This window comes from Hyla sarda, chromosome 3, assembly GCF_029499605.1.
Source record: "Hyla sarda isolate aHylSar1 chromosome 3, aHylSar1.hap1, whole genome shotgun sequence".
Taxonomy (NCBI): domain Eukaryota; kingdom Metazoa; phylum Chordata; class Amphibia; order Anura; family Hylidae; genus Hyla; species Hyla sarda.
The window spans coordinates 239,901,663-239,918,797 of NC_079191.1; the positions used below are offsets into that span (position 1 = coordinate 239,901,663).

Genomic DNA, 17,135 nt, shown 5'->3' on the forward strand with positions numbered 1-17,135 from the left:
GAGAGAGAAGATTCCAAGTCCTCCTCTTCGGATGAGGAGGTCGCTGCCTCCTATTTCTTTCCGCTGGAAAAGACCCAGCGTCTTCTGAGATCCATCCGGTCGGGGGACCAGGATGTTGATCCCGGGGAAGCCTCTACCTCCGCCTCTAAGGGACCTAGGGTCTTTAAAGCGGATGATACCCTTCTGTCCGTGCTTAGAACGGAATGGAAAAAAACAGAAAAGGGTCCGGTCTTAACCAAAAGATTTAAGACCATGTTTCCTATACAGGAATCTCAGCTTTCCTCCTGGGGCCCTGTCCCTAAGGTTAATATGGCAGTTGCCAAACTGTCCAAGAGGACAGTAGTCCCTGCTGAGGATGGGTCTTCCTTGCAGGATCCAATGGATCGGAAGGCTGACTGTGCCATGAGGCGCTCCTACTCCACTGCTTCTGCGTCTGCATCAGTGGCGATAGCTTGCTCAGAGGTAGCAAACTTTTTAAAGACCCGCCTTTCTAACATCCAGTCGGATTTGGACCAGGGGGTTCCTAGGGATGAAATTCTTTCATCCTTCAAGACGACCAATCTGGCCGTTGATTTTTTGTGCGATGCTTCCACCCAGCATCTTAAATTGGCCTCCAAGTCTATGGCCCTGGCTTCCGCTGGACGACGTCCTCTGTGGTTAAAACCTTGGAAGGTCGACAACTCTTCCAAGAACACCTTATGTGCTATGCCTTACTAACCCGGCATTCTTTTCGGAGCTGAGTTGGACCGCATTATGGAGGGACTTTCTGACAAGAAAGGCAAGTCCCTCCCTTATTCCTCCTTTCGTGGTCGAGGGCGGCGTTCTGGGGGCAGATCAGCCCCCCAACCTAAGCCTCAGAGAGACTGGGGTAATCAACGCCGGGGCGGAAAACGCTCCCGTGGCCCCAAAGACAACAGAAAGCTCTGACTGGGGGCTTCTACGAAGCTCTGGGTTCCTTGCCGAGGTGACCTTTCCAGTTTCCCATCCTGCCCCCCAGATTCCAGTTGGTGGTCGTCTTCACCATTTTTTAAGCGCCTGGTCCCTCCACATTCAAGACCCTTGGGTCCTGAGATTAATCTCGGATGGTTATTCGATAGACCTCGAATCAATTCCCCCATCCAATTATGTGGAGACAAGAGTTCTTTCACCAATCAAACAGGGGGCGCTAGAATCTTACATTCTGGAATACATCCAGAAGAATGCCTTAGAGGAAGTTCCTCTTGCAGAACGGGGGTCAGGAATTTATTCTCCAGTCTTCCTAGTTCCCAAGGTAACAGGAGACTGGCGGATGATTATAGATCTGAGATAGCTCAATCAGTATGTAAAGCACAAACGCTTTCGTATGGAAACTATTCAATCTGTGGTCAACCTCATCTCGCCAGGGGATTACCTGGCTACTCTGGATCTAAAGGATGCTTACCTTCATATTCCTATTCATCCGGTATCCAGAAAGTATCTAAGGATCGCAGTTCAGGTAGGGGGAGTTCTAAAACACCTCCAGTTTGTAGCCCTCCCGTTTGGAATTTCTTCGGCCCCACACACATTTACCAAAGTGGTGGTAGCGGTAGTTGCTGCTCTAAGGCTCCAGGGGCTCAGCATCGTTCCCTACCTAGACGATTGGCTCCTCAGAGCTCCTTCTTCTGCGATCCTGTCCCAACATCTGCAACTAGCAGTATCCTTCCTTCACCAGTTAGGGTGGATAGTCAATTGGGCCAAATCCAATTTCCTCCCAACGACCTCAGTGAGGTTCCTCGGCTTCATAGTCGACTCAATCTCCATGACACTTTACCTCTCTCCCAAGAGGAAATCTCGGGTTCAAGAAACGACCCTTTTTCTCTCTGTACCCCGGAGAGTATCCATTCGCACTCTCATGCGGATGTTGGGACTTATGTCCGCTACCGTGGATGCAGTTCCTTGGGCTCTTTGGCATCTACGCCCTCTTCAATCAGAGGTGCTCGCCACATGGAATCTCAGGCCCTCGGGCCTAAACAAGTGCCACTCCCTGTCTTATCGAGTCCGGTCCTCTCTCAGATGGTGGTCTCACCTCGAGGAAGGCAAGTCAATGATCCAACCCTCTTGGATCATACTTACTACCGACGCGTCCCTTGTAGGTTGGGGAGCGCATCTCTTGGATCTGTCAGTGCGGGGATCTTGGTCTCCACAGGAGAGAGGGTTAACCTCCAATCTCCTCGAGATTCGAGCCATCAGATTAGCACTCCTCCACTTTGCTTCTCTTCTTCAAGGGAAAGCAGTAAAGATCCAATCCGACAGCATGACGGCTGTATTGTACATCAACAAGCAGGGAGGCACTCGATCACAAAGCCTCCTCAGAGAGGTGGGTCTGATCTTGGATTGGGCAGAGAGGAACCTAACCCATCTGTCGGCAGTTCACATTCGGGGTTCTCTCAATGTGATCGCCGACCGCCTGAGCAGAGGACTTTCAACTGGAGAATGGTCTCTCCATCCAGAGATATTCAAACAAATAACACTCAGGTGGGGTGTGCCGGAAATAGATCTTATGGCAACAAGGTTCAACACCAAAGTGGTGAGATTTTGCTCCCTGTACAGGGAAGACAACCCAGTAGCAATCGATGCTCTCTCAATCCCATGGAGGTTCAGGCTGGCCTACATCTTCCCTCCAATTTCCTTGATCCCAAGGGTATTGATGAAAATCAGGCAGGACCAAGCCTCTGTCATAGCCATAATTCCATTTTGGCCCAAGAGAGCTTGGTTTACCCAACTCTTGCAAATGAGTCGGGGACAATTCTGGAGGCTTCCCCCAGAGCAAGCACTAGTGTCGGGGGACACTCACAGCTGCTCAAATCTTCAAATGTTCAACCTGACAGCCTGGAGGTTGACCAGTCCCTTCCACATCCAGAAGGGCTTTCTAGTGCGGTCTTGAATACCCTCTCGCATTCCAGAGCGGAGTCCACTAACAGAGCCTATAAAAGAATTTGGACAACTTTTCAGTCTTGGTGCTCCAAGAAACAACTACCTGGACAGAGTCCAGCTGTTGCCACAATTCTCAACTTTCTCCAGGAGGGATTAGACAAGAATCTATCTCCTTCCACACTCAGAGTTCAGGTATCAGCCATCTCTGCCTTTCTCAATAAACCATTGTCTCAAGACCCACTAGTCAAAACATTCTTGAGGGGATCCTCAAGGTTAAAACCTACAATTATACAACCTGTCCCAACATGGGACTTATCGATGGTGCTCAAGGGGTTAGCATCTCCCCCCTTTGAGCCCTTGGAGGAGGTGGACATGAAATTTGTTACCATTAAAATAACTTTTTTACTGGCAATCACATCAGCCAAAAGGATTGGGGAACTTCAAGCGCTCTCGGCACTTGAACCATATACAAAATTTTTGCCAGATCGAGTGTTACTCAGATTTATGCCATCCTTTATACCTAAAGTTCCATCATTCCAAAATATTAATCAAGTTATATCCCTGCCAGTATTTTCTCCTCCTCCATCTTCCAATGAAGATAGTGCTCTTCATTGCCTAGATATCTCGAGATGTCTCCAGATCTATATAAGAAGATCTTTGGAGTTTAGGAAGGATGAAAATCTGCTAATTCTCTTTTCAGGACCCAAGAGAGGTCTTAAAGCTTCAAAGCCCTCCATCAGTAGATGGGTAAAGGATGCCATTCGTATTTCCATGGTATCCCAAGGTAAGGAGCCTCCTGAGTTTGTAAAAGCTCATTCCACCAGGTCTGTATCTACCTCCTTTGCGGAAAGGAGTCTTGTTCCCTTGGAACATATATGCAAAGCTGCTTCCTGGAGTTCACTCTCCACATTTATCACCCACTACAGACTTGACAGTAGATTGGCCGATTTCTCCTCATTTGGACGGACAGTATTATCTGCCGTCAGGCATGAGAGCCATCCCTCATAGGGTTTCTGCTTGCCATTTCCCCATCTGTGCTACTGGTTAGGACGTAAGGGAATCGTTAATTTCTAACGATAATTTGTTTTCCCTTAGTCCTAACAGTAGCACAACTTTCCCTCCCTAGTTAAGTTATTTTCTTCTATTGTTTGCCTTTAGTTCTTCTTGTTACTACACAATGGGACAGAGGGTGACCCTCTTACTTATACAGGGTGTTGTGGGTGTGTCTTTACTGATTGTTTAATTAGGTTCAATAACTTCCATCTGTCCTAACCAGTTCGCGGGGGGTGGAATACCCCATCTGTGCTACTGTTAGGACTAAGGGAAAACAAATTATCGTTAGAAATTAACGATTAGTTCTGAAACCTTAAAGGGGTTGTGCGCTGCCCTGGCTTTCGGAGCTCCGCACGCAGCATCTGGAAGTTCAATACTCCAAATGCTGTGTGCGGGCTTCCGTGTTCGCAGCCGCCGGGCGTGATGTCATGCCCGGCCCCCTCGTGACATCACGCCGCCTGCCCCCTCTACCAAAGTCTATGGGAAGGGGGCGTGACAGCTGTCGCGCCCCCTTCCCATAGACTTTCGTTGAGGGGGCGGGCGTGATGTCACGCCCGGCGGCCGCGAACACGGAAGCCCGCACACAGCGTTCGGAGTAATGAACTTCCGGACGCTGCGTGCGGAGCTCAGAACTGCAGGGCAGCGCACAACCCCTTTAAATAGACAGGGGTCTGTCTTTCCAAATCCTGTCCAATCAAATAAATTTACCACAGGTGACTCCAATGAAGGTGTAGAAACATTTCAAGATGGTCTAGATAAATGGAAGGCCCCTACAGCTAGATTTAAAGTGTCATAGCAAAGGGTCTAAATAATTATGTCTATTCGAATGATGCAATGGCTTAGTAATTCATATATTGCCATGAGTATGCTAGTCATGCTTTTAATATCCTCAAAGTGATATTATAGAAAAAGTATAGACTATACACTATAAAAGTATTACACTATAATCATCAGCTATTCCATTTCTAAATCAATTATCTCATATGCAAAATAACTGGGAACGAGATGACTAAGCTTTAAAAATAATCCATCACTATATGCCATAGGCAGCAGGCTGTATAGGTTTGAGACACACTTCAGTTTAGAACATCCAGTACACAGATAGTAGAGTAGGGGTGCCAGTGTATGGGATATATAACCGTGGTGACTACCATGGTTAGCGACAGGGCCACGGGTGTGGCAATGAGTGGTGGGATGAAATGGTGTAAACCCCTGGGGCAAGGTGTTGTTAACCCCTAATGTTCGTGATACCATATATATATTTATGTATGTGTGTATATATATATATATATATATATATATATATATATATATGAAGAAGGCAGTAGAACAGTATTTTCAAATAGCCAACTTCCACAGAGGTGACAGGAACACAGGGAACCTCTCAGGCTTGCTTGGACTTGTAGTTATTATAATAATGATTAGTGATGAGCGGCATTGCCCATATTCAAATTTGCAATATTTCGTGAATATACAGACGAATATTCATCCTATATTCGCGAATTTTGCGTATTCGTTATATTCGCATATGTGAATATTCGCATATTCCAGGAAGGAAACAGTGAGGGGGTGGGCAACTTTACTATTGGTTGATAGAGATTTTGTTGATAACCTCTGACAAGTGTATTTGCATCATTCTAATTGGCCCACAAGTGAAAATAAGGAATATGCAAATATTCACATATGCGAATATATGCACATGCGAATATGCGCAAATGCGAATATACGCATGTGCGAATATGTGCAATATGCGCCTATGCAGAAAAAAGTGAATATTCGTCATTTTGAATATATAGCGAATATATTCGCAATATTCGCAAATTTGCGATATTCGCTATAAAAATTTGAAATGCGAATATTCGCGCCCAACACTAATAATGATGCAGGCCACTGTACTACTGTTATCACTTTGGTAGGGACAGTAGAGACTTGACTTGTACTCACAGATTTGATGTGGCTGCAGGTTTACAGGCTTTGGCCTAGATATACTGGACTTGACTTGTACAGGACTTGTGCTTGCTTTGATTGCAGGAACTAAGAGAGAGAATGTGGAGACTACAGCCCTTTATATATCAGGGGCCTGGACTAAAGCCCATTGGTAGCTGGGTACCTGTGCCTCTGGAACTCTGGGTATCAGGTGATCACACAGCATATGACATATCACATGACCTTAGGAAGGTCCTATACGGGGTAAATATCCTAACAACCTTCATGTATTACTTACATTCACTGTACAATACATACAATAGATGTACATACTTAATATACAAGACAATACCATATAATGACTTAGGGGGACCCTGCAGGAGAGCCCTGTGGACCTGAGGGACTCTACCTGAGGGGACTTTAGGACTGTACAGAACCATGTTCTGTACCGGGACACCACATAAGCAAATAGTAGAATCATGGAAAATCATAGCACACTATAATATTAAGCCCTAAAGGTTTATTTGCAGTTACTTTTCGCAGATTACACTTCACAGTATAGAGTAGTTAAATTTCTCATTAAGGAGTACACCAAAACATGTATGGAGATTTACAGGCTATTCACAATCTACTGGGAATTGTGGAAAAAACCATGGGGGGAATTTATCAAAACCTGAGTAGAACAAAGTTGTCCAGTTGCCCATAGCAACCAATCAGATCGCTTGATTTATTTTTCAGAGCCATCTTTAAAAATGAAAGAAGCATTCTGATTGGTTGCTATGGGCAACTGGTCAAATGTTTCTCTTCACAGGTTTTGATAATTCTCCCCCTATATACAAAGTAGCTCTCTACTAGAAGGAAAGGAGCTTGGCTCTCTGTTGCTACCTACTGACGTGAAGGGAAGTGGTCTCCTATAGGTGGTGCCAGAGAGCAAGTTTTCTTCTTTCTGGGGGAGGGCTATTTTGCCTAACCTTTATATTTGTGGTCACCAATTACGCAGACCACCAGACCACCCTATCTATAACATGGTGCCCTATGGAGGAGCATGTGACAGTGGAGGAGGCAGAGTGATATGAATGTCACGTGCTCCCCCATAAGACACCATGGAATGGAAGGCAGCATAGCATCAACATTTCAAAATAAAAGGATCCATGCCGTATATAGGTAAGTGCCAACGGCAGTATGTTCGGGGGGGGGGGGGGGAGGTTTGATTACATGGGGGCTGCTACTACCTACAGAGGGGAACTATTACTACCTGCGAGGTGGGCTGGTTCTGCCCACAGGGGGAGGGGCTGTTACTACATACAGGAGGCTGTTATAATCTAAAGAGGGGCTACTACTATGTACAGGGAGGCTGCTACTACTTAATAGGGAGATGTTACTTCCATATACAGGGGGCTGTTACTAACTATAAGGGGACTGAATACCCCTGCTTTGTACTATGAAACATGGTGGGCAATAGGACTGTTGTTAAAGGGGTACTCCCTGGAAAACATTATTATTGTTTTTTTTTTTAAATCAACTGGTGCCAGAAAGTTAACAGATTTGTAAATTACTTCTATTAAAAAAATCTTAATCCTTCCAGTACTTATCAGCTGCTGTTATGATCCACAGTAGGTCCATTTTAGGAACTGTCCAGAGCAGAATAGGTTTTCTTTTGGGATTTGCTCCTACTCTGGACAGTTACTAAAATGGTCAGATGTGTCAGCAGAGAGCACTGTGGTCAAGCAGAAAGGAAATTCAAAAAGAAAAGAACTTCCAGTGGATCATAACAGAAGCTGATAAGTACTGGAAGGATTAAGATTTTTTTTAATAGAAGTAATTTACAAATCTGAGCAGTAGAAGAAAACCGCACTCACCCGTAAGCTGTGCACCAAGACTTTATTCCGTGAGGATCATGAACACGAACACAAGAAGCAGGACACCGGCACGAACGTTCCTGCTGGTGTCCTGCTTCTTGTGTTCATGTTCATGATCCTCACGGAATAAAGTCTTGGTGCACAGCTTATGGGTGAGTGCGGTTTTCTTCTACTGTTCTGATACCACAGCGATTTGTGCCTTTCTTACCTGCACGCCGTATTGGCACCTTGTAATGTCTCACTGCACTCCTCACATACGGATCCTACCACTTCAATATATAACCCTTGCTTACCAGTGCTGTGCCGGACATTCATTAATGTTTCTACATACCATGTAATTTACAAATCTGTTTAACTTTCTGGCACCAGTTGATTTAATGGAGTACATACACAATGAATATCTTATCTGATAGCTGAGGAGATGCCTGACAAATACATTACAAAGCTCCCTTCCCCCATCTGTATTGAAATACCTTTAGATATACACTGGGAATCATTACATTGCATAAGTAAAGATGACACTGAGAGAGAAGTACTAAGTTATATGCACCAGAATTCCTGATTGAATTGTTACAAAAAAGAATTGTTACAACATGCAGAATGGTCCAATCTACTATGCATTGCCTGCTAGCCTAGCTTTGAAAAGTGTCTTTATGCTTTTTAATTTCGGACAATATAAATACATGTTCTCATTTGTAATCTATATAGCTGATCGATGCCTGGTGTGGTATAGCTCAAACAAAAACATCTGTACAGAATTATAAAGTATAAAATTCCTATATGGCTTATTGCATAAAGATTTAAGGGTAAGATGTGGTGTACCTAAAGATTGTAACTGTAAACTGGAGAAAATGGCATATCCCAACCCAGCCAGAAGAAATGCAATAAATATATCTTCATGTGATTGGCCACACTGTAGTACTTTGTCATTTATACTATAGTTGTCTTTAGACAGGTTTATGTCCTTCAAATTTTTAATAACCTTTCAGATTTCCACTAGAAACACCAACAGTGGTAACACTAACTCTGCCTTACAACCTACAATCTGGTGCATTTGCAACTACACATAGCTGCTATTGAAATGGTTAAAGTGTACCTGTCATTTGCAAAAAACAACAACATTTAAGATGACGTACAGAACAACGTATGTTATATGTATGTTTCTTCTATACATTGTCAATCATCCTGCTGTGTGAGCTGAGAGCATGTCACAGAGCCTCAGTGTACAGAGCCCCGCTTGTCCTCGGTGTACAGAGCCCCGCTTGTCCTCGGTGTACAGAGCCCCGCTTGTCCTCAGTGTACAGAGCCCCGCTTGTCCTCAGTGTACAGAGCCCCGCTTGTCCTCAGTGTACAGAGCCCTGCTTGTCCTCCGTGTACAGGGCCCTGCTTGTCCTCCGTGTACAGGGCCCTGCTTGTCCTCAGTGTACAGAGCCCTGCTTGTCCTGTGTACAGAGCCCTGCTTGTTCTCAGTGTACAGAGCCCTGCTTGTCCTCAGTGTACAGAGCCCTGCTTGTCCTCAGTGTACAGAGCCCTGCTTGTCCTCAGTGTACAGAGCCCTGCTTGTCCTCAGTGTACAGAGCCCTGCTTGTCCTGTGTACAGAGCCCTGCTTGTCCTGTGTACAGAGCCCTGCTTGTTCTCAGTGTACAGAGCCCTGCTTGTCCTCAGTGTACAGAGCCCTGCTTGTCCTCAGTGTACAGAGCCCTGTTTGTCCTCAGTGTACAGAGCCCTGCTTGTCCTCAGTGCACATAACCCTGCTTGCCCTCAGTGCACAGAACCCTGCTTGTCCCACCAACATGTGCTGTATTTTGTCTCTACACATTTTTCAAATAAAGGGTTACTCTGCTCCCCAGCATCCAGAACTCAATATTCCGAACACTGGGTGTGGGCTTCCGTGTTCTAGCCTGCCACCTCGTGATGCCACACCCTGCCCCATCACGTCCAGCCCCCTCAATGCAAGTCTATGGGAGGGGGCGTAAGGGCCATCGCGCCCCCTTCCCATAGACTTTTATTGAGGGGCAGGGTGTGACATCATGGGGCGGGGCGTGACATCACGAGGGGCGCGGGCATGAAGATGGAAGCCCGCACCCAGCATTCGGAACATTGAGTTCTGGACACTGAGGAGCGGAGTAACCCTTTAATGTACATAACAAATATAAATATAATATTAGCTACACTATATAAAATCTTTTTTTTTTTTGCAAATCATGGGCATACTTGAATAGACAAACTACACTTAATAATGAATATGGACTATGGACTACGGCATTAGCTATAAAACATATTTTATCACTTTTAAAAATGACATTTAATACCATTTAGTGTCTTAACAAGAGAATTTATAATAATAAAAAAACAATAAATATTATTAATTTATTACTAAATATTTAGGAGATGCATTAACTCTTAGTTCTTTACATTGTAAATCACATTATTCATAATAATTTACATATGGCTGTATATACAATGACAGCTAAAACCAATGAGTACATTTATTTATAGTGCTTTTTATGCCTATAAACTACAGACTATGTAGACTAGCTGTACAAGTGTATGTTGTGATCATAATAGACATCAAACATCTAAAAGAAAGGGAAGATAAAAATAATGCCCAATGGATGCATTCATGGAAAACAAAAATGCAAAACCAGGAAATAATCATCAAAGTACTGAATAATTTGGTAGTTGTCATGTTCCACGCTTACTGAAATACTGTGTTAACCATGTGTGTTAACCATGAGCTCTGAATATGGAGTCATATTAGTAACAGTGGCAATACAGATGGTAATCCGTTCCAAACAGACCATCGTTTGTTGAAACTATTGCATGTTGAGGGATCCGTGCAATGTAAAGTATAGAACAGTGGTCTACAACCTGCGGACCTCCAGATGTTGCAAAACTACAACACCCAGCATGCCCGGACAGCCGTTGGCTGTCCGGGCATGCTGGGTGTTGTAGTTTTGCAACATCTGGAGGTCCGCAGGTTGTAGACCACTGTTAGAGGAAGTTGTACTCACCTGTCCCCGCTGCACCGGACCGTCACCGCTCGTCACCGCTGCCCGGAATGTCGCCGTCCATCGCTGTTGCCGCGTCCCCGACGCTCCGGCAAGGCATCTGCTTCCCCGGCATCCGCGCTCTCCGTCGCCGCCATCACGTCGCTACGCACGCTGCTCCTATTGGATGACGGGACGGCGTGCACAGCGACGTGATGACGATGATGGAGAGCGCAAACGATGCAGGGGATCCCGAAGAGGATGAGCCGGAGCCCCGAGGACAGGTAAGAGACATCACTGGAACTCACGGGGCACCGTAAACGGCTATCCGGTGGCAGCTGAAGCAGTCTGTGCTGCCGGATAGCCATTTATGCGATGGCCCCGACATACAAAAGCATCGTATGTTGATGCTGCCTTCTGAGAGTGATTGTATGCTGAAATGAACGTATGTCGGGGCCATTGTTGGTCGAGGGGTCCCTGTAATCAGAAATATGGATTCTCTTGTCCACAAGAAAATAGTACACACAAGAGTTTATACCAGGAATGTTTTTGAAAGCTGCTTAAAACAAGAATTTTGAAACTTGAAGCTTATTGTCTTAACAGCTTGATCCCAAATGTTTCTCCTAATGTCTTTGCTGTAGATGCATGAACAAATATATATCTGGAGGTTGTTTTTGTGTGTTTTTTATTTTATTTTATTTTTTTAGAACAGACACTTTTGGCTTTCTTGTTTCTTTTCACAATATTAAACAGTCTTCATGTTACTTATTTTGGCCCAGTCAGTAATACAAACAGGTCTCCTGGCATTTCATAAAGGAATCTTAAGAATTTCATCATGTTTGCTGAAAGACATGAAAGGGTAATACAAGAGGTGCCAATCCAATGCAAGAGTGTGTTCATTATGTCTACTGGTATTGTAATGGAAAACAAATAGCTGGCCATTGGGGCGTCATAGCTTCTGCTACCCAGCAGGCCAAAATGCTTGACATACAGTCTTAATGTCTGCCATGTTTAAGTTATTTTAAGTAGGGATGGATTGACAGGTAGGGCCAATGAATAAATGACTGGTGGGCATGGTAAAATTCTGTGGCTTTTTTGGAATTTATTAGCTGTAACATCACATAGTAATTTTTTATTTGTAATTTTTCATTCGTTTTTAAAAGTTATCCAGAAAAATATTTAAAAAATAAATGGCCACATGCTCCTCGGAGCTTCCTGTTCTCAGTACTGATACGTAAGAAGTGACACCGAAACCAATCACTGCCCAGAAAAGTGACCTGCCTCAGACAGTGATTGGCTAAGCAGGCATTTCTATGTGTTGGGAGAGAAAACTAGAAGCTGTTAGCAGCAGAACACAATTAGAATGGCTCTGGTGGGGGATTGGTGGTAGGTGAACACATTTTTTTTTTTTACTCTTAGTACCCTGAGGAGTTTTAAAAGTATGTTCACGTGAACAAAAGCCACTATAAAAATCATCTCAAAATCGGCATGGAATTTTCTGTACAGATATTGGTGCTAATTTGCATTTCTTTTTTTCTTCTCCTGGCTCCCAGTTTTTTTGTGCGTCTTGAAAACCACAATCTTTTTAACCCCTTAAGGACCAAGCCTTTTTTCACCTTAAGGACCAGAGCATTTTTTGCAATTCTGACCACTGTCACTTTAAACATTAATAACTCTGGAATGCTATTAGTTATCATTCTGATTCCGAGATTGTTTTTTCGTGACATATTCTACTTTAACATAGTGGTAAAATTTTATGGTTACTTGCATCCTTTCTTGGTGAAAAATCCCCAAATTTGATGAAAAAAAATGATAATTTTGCATTTTTCTAACTTTGAAGCTCTCTGCTTGTAAGGAAAATGGATATTCAAAATAATTTTTTTTGGGTTCACATATACAATATGTCTACTTTATGTTTGCATCATAAAATTTATGAGTTTTTACTTTTGGAAGACACCAGAGGGCTTCAAAGTTCAGCAGCAATTTTGAAATTTTTCACAAAATTTTCAAACTCGCTATTTTTCATGGACCAGTTCAGGTTTGAAGTGGATTTGAAGGGTCTTCCTATTAGAAATACCCCATAAATTACCCCATTATAAAAACTACACCCCCCAAAGTATTCAAAATGACATTCAGTAAGTGTATTAACCCTTTAGGTGTTTCACAGGAATAGCAGCAAAGTGAAGGAGAAAATTCAAAATCTTCATTTTTTACATTCGCATGTTTTTGTAGACCCAATTTTTGAATTTTTGCAAGGGGAAAAAGGAGAAAATTTTTACTTGTATTTGAAACCCAATTTCTCTCGAGTAAGCACATATCTCATATGTCTATGTTAATTGTTCAGCGGGCGCAGTAGAGGGCTCAGAAGGGAAGGAGCGACAAATGTTTTTTGGGGGGCATGTCAGGTTTAGGAAGCCCCTATGGTGCCAGGACAGCAAAAAAAAACACATGGCATACCATTTTGGAAACTAGACCCCTCAGGGAACGTAACAAGGGGTAAAGTGAACCTTAAAACCCTACAGGTGTTTCACGACTTTTGCATATGTAAAAAAAATAATTTTTTTTTTACCTAAAATGCTTGGTTTCCCAAAAATTTTACATTTTTAAAAAGGGTAATAGCAGAAAATTCCCCCCAAAATTTGAAGCCTAATTTCTCCCGATTCAGAAAACACCCCATATGGGGGTGAAAAGTGCTCTGCTGGCGCACTACAGGTCTCAGAAGAGAAGGAGTCACATTTGGCTTTTTGAAAGCAAATTTTGCTCTGGGGCCATGCCGCATTTAGGAAGCCCCTATGGTGCCAGAACAGCAAAAAAAAAAAACGTATGGCATACCATTTTGGAAACTAGACCCCTCAGGGAACGTAACAAGGGGTAATGTGAACCTTAATACCCTACAGGTGTTTCACGACTTTTGCATATGTGAAATTTTTTTTTTTTTTTACCTAAAATGCTTGGTTTCCTAAAATTTTAACATTTTTAAAAAGGGTAATAGCAGAAAACACCCCCCAAAATTTGAAGCCCAATTTCTCCCGATTCAGAAAACACCCCATATGGGGGTGAAAAGTGCTCTGCTGGCGCACTACCGGTCTCAGAAGAGAAGGAGTCACATTTGGCTTTTTGAAAGCAAATTTTGCTCTGGGGGCATGCCGCATTTAGGAAGCCCCTATGGTGCCAGGACAGCAAAAAAAAAACACATGGCATACCATTTTGGAAACTAGACCCCTCGGGGAACGTAACAAGGGTTAAGTGAACCTTTATACCCCACAGGTGTTTTATGACTTTTGTATATGTAAAAAAAAAATTATTTTTTTTACCTAAAATGCTTGTTTTCCCAAAAATTTTACATTTTTAAAAAGGGTAATAGCAGAAAATACCCCCCAAAATTTGAAGCCCAATTTCTCCCGAGTACGGCAATACCCCATATGTGGCCCTAAACTGTTGCCTTGAAATACGACAGGGCTCCAAAGTGACAGCGCCATGCGCATTTGAGGCCTAAATTAGGGACTTGCATAGGGGTGGACATAGGGGTATTCTATGCCAGTGATTCCCAAACAGGGGGCCTCCAGCTGTTGTAGAACTTCCAGCATGCCTAGACAGTCAACGGCTATCTGGCAATACTGGGAGTAGTTGTTTTGCAACAGCTGGATGCTCCGTTCTGGAAACAGTGGCGTACCAGACGTTTTTCATTTTTATTGGGAGGGGGGCTGTGTAGGGGTATGTGTATATGTAGTGTTTTTTACTTTTTATTTTATTTTGTGTTAGTGCAGTGTATTGTTTTTAGGGTACAGTCGCACGGGCGGGGGTTCACAGTAGTTTCTCGCTGGCAGCTTGAGCTGCAGCAGAAAATTTGCCGCAGCTCAAACTTGCAGCCGGATACTTACTGTAATCCTCCGCCCATGTGAGTGTACCCTGTACGTTCACATTGGGGGGGGGGGACATCCAGCTGTTGCAAAACTACAACTCCCAGCACGTACGGTCTATCAGTGCATGCTGGGAGTTGTAGTTTTGCAACCGCTGGAGGCTCCGTATTGGAAACAGTGACGTACCAGACGTTTTTCATTTTTATTGGGGAGGGGGACTGTGTAGGGGTATGTGTATATGTAGTGTTTTTTACTTTTTATTTTATTTTGTGTTAGTGTAGTGTAGTGTTTTTAGGGTACAGTCGCACGGGCGGGGGTTCACAGTAGTTTCTCGCTGGCAGTTTGAGCAGCGGCAGAAAATTTGCCGCAGCTCAAACTTGCAGCCGGATACTTACTGTAATCTTCCGCCCATGTGAGTGTAAACTACAACTCTCAACAGTCACTGACAGCCAACGGGCATGCTGGGAGTTGTAGTTATGCAACCACCAGATGCACCACTACAACTCCCAGCATGCACTTTAGCTGATTGTGCAAGCTGGGAGTTGTAGTGATACAACAGCTGAAGGTACACTTTTCCATAGAAAGAATGTGCCTCCAGCTGTTGCAAAACTACAAGTCCCAGCATGCCCATAAGGGCATGCTGGGAGTTGTGGTGGTCTGCCTCCTGCTGTTGCATAACTACAGCTCCCAGCATGCCCTTTTTGCATGCTGGGAGCTGTTGCTAAGCAACAGCAGGAGGCTGTCACTCACCTCCTGCTGCTGCTCCACGATGCCGCCGCACAGGTCAGTCCCTCGACGCCGCCACCGCTCCTGGGGCCCCGATCCCAACAGGTACACCGGGGATCGGGGTCCCCAGCACCCGGGGTTTTCTTCCCGCACCCGCTCACGTCCTCCGGAAGAGGGGCGGAGCGGGTTGCGGGAGTGACACCCGCAGCAGGTGCCCTGATTGGTCGGCCGGGAATTTCCCGGCCGAGGAATCAGGGCGATCGTGAGGTGGCACCAGTGCCACCTCACCCCTGCTGGCTCTGGCTGTTCGGGGCCGTCTCTGACGGCCCCGATCAGCCAGTAATTCCAGGTCATCGGGTCACTGGAGACCCGATTGACCCGGAATCCGCCGCAGATCACTGGACTGAATTGTCCAGCGATCTGCGGCAATCGCCGACATGGGGGGACATAATGACCCCCCTGGGCGATATGCCGGGATGCCTGCTGAACGATTTCAGCAGGCATCCGGCTCCGGCTCCGCTCCGGCTAGCGGCGGGGGCCGTAAATGCTCAGGGCGTATCCATACGCCCTCGGTCCTTAAGGACTTGGAAACGGGGGCGTATGGATACGCCCTATGTCCTTAAGGGGTTAAACTTCCTCCATTGAAGTCAATAGGAGATGAAAACCACTTGGTTACTGCCCAGGTGAACATACCCTAAATGTTAAAATATTTCTCCAGATAACCTCTTTAATGTCAGACAGCCCTTATTCAAATACAGGCAATGATCATCTCGATTTAACCGCAGGCAAAGGTTGATCCTTGCCCACACATATTGTATACATTGTAGGAGATGCACTAATTTCAACTACATAAACAATAAATGTAAACTATACTATAATATATATATATATATATATATATATATATATATATATATATATACACACACACACACACACACACACACCACGGTAGGTATATTTTAACCCAGACAAAACATTTGCATAATTCTCTATATTTACAGCTATGCACAAAAACTGGCTGACAATGAGGTCCAGTTCTTATGAATCTCACAGCAACATACATCTATTGTATGTGTTGTATAAATAAATAGTACCATATCTACATTAATCCCTTAAGGACCCACCCAATTTTCACTGTAGGACACGGCCATTTTTTGCACATCTGACCACTGTCACTTTAAACATTAATAACTCTGGGATGCTTTTACCTTTCATTCTAATTCCGAAATTGTTTTTTCGTGACATATTCTACTTTATGTTAGTGGTAAAATTTTGTCGATACTTGCATCATTTCTTGGTGAAAAATTCCAAAATTTGATGAAAAAATTTAAAATGTTGCATTTTTTTTTTACTTTGAAGCTCTCTGCTTATAAGGAAAATTAATATTCCAAATAAATTATATATTGATTCACATATACAATATGTCTACTTTATGTTTCCATCATAAAGTTGACATGTTTTTCCTTTTGGAAGACATCAGAGGGCTTCAAAGTATAGCAGCAATTTTCCAATTTTTCACAACATTTAAAAAATCTAAATTTTTCAGGGACTAGTTCTGTTTTGAAGTGGATTTGAAGGGCCTTCTTATAAGAAATACCCCACAAATGACCCCATTATAAAAACTGCACCCCCCAAAGTATTCAAAATGACATTCAAAAGGTTTGTTAACCGTTTAGGTGTTTCACAGGAATAGCAGCAAATTGAAGGAGAAAATTCAAAATCTTCATTTTTTACACTCGCATGTTCTTGTAGACCCAGTTATTGAATTTTTACAATGGGTAAAAGGAGAGAAATCTTCCTAAAATGTGTAACCCAATTTCTCTCG

At 43.8% G+C, this 17,135-nt stretch overlaps 1 protein-coding gene and 1 long non-coding RNA gene across 2 annotated transcripts in view; one reads left to right on the top strand and one right to left on the bottom strand.

Moving 5' to 3' along the window:
• Positions 1–6,023, bottom strand: part of SLC22A16 (solute carrier family 22 member 16) — a 162,708-nt gene extending 156,685 nt beyond the window's left edge. Inside the window, exon 1 of the mRNA XM_056566324.1 lies at positions 5,890–6,023. The gene's annotated coding sequence lies outside the window, so the exon portion shown is untranslated. The remainder of the gene's footprint in view (positions 1–5,889) is intronic.
• A 90-nt stretch (positions 6,024–6,113) lies between these two features.
• Positions 6,114–17,135, top strand: part of LOC130362203 (uncharacterized) — a 35,543-nt gene continuing 24,521 nt past the window's right edge. The window contains exon 1 of the long non-coding RNA XR_008891316.1: positions 6,114–6,135. This is a non-coding gene — a long non-coding RNA (uncharacterized LOC130362203). The remainder of the gene's footprint in view (positions 6,136–17,135) is intronic.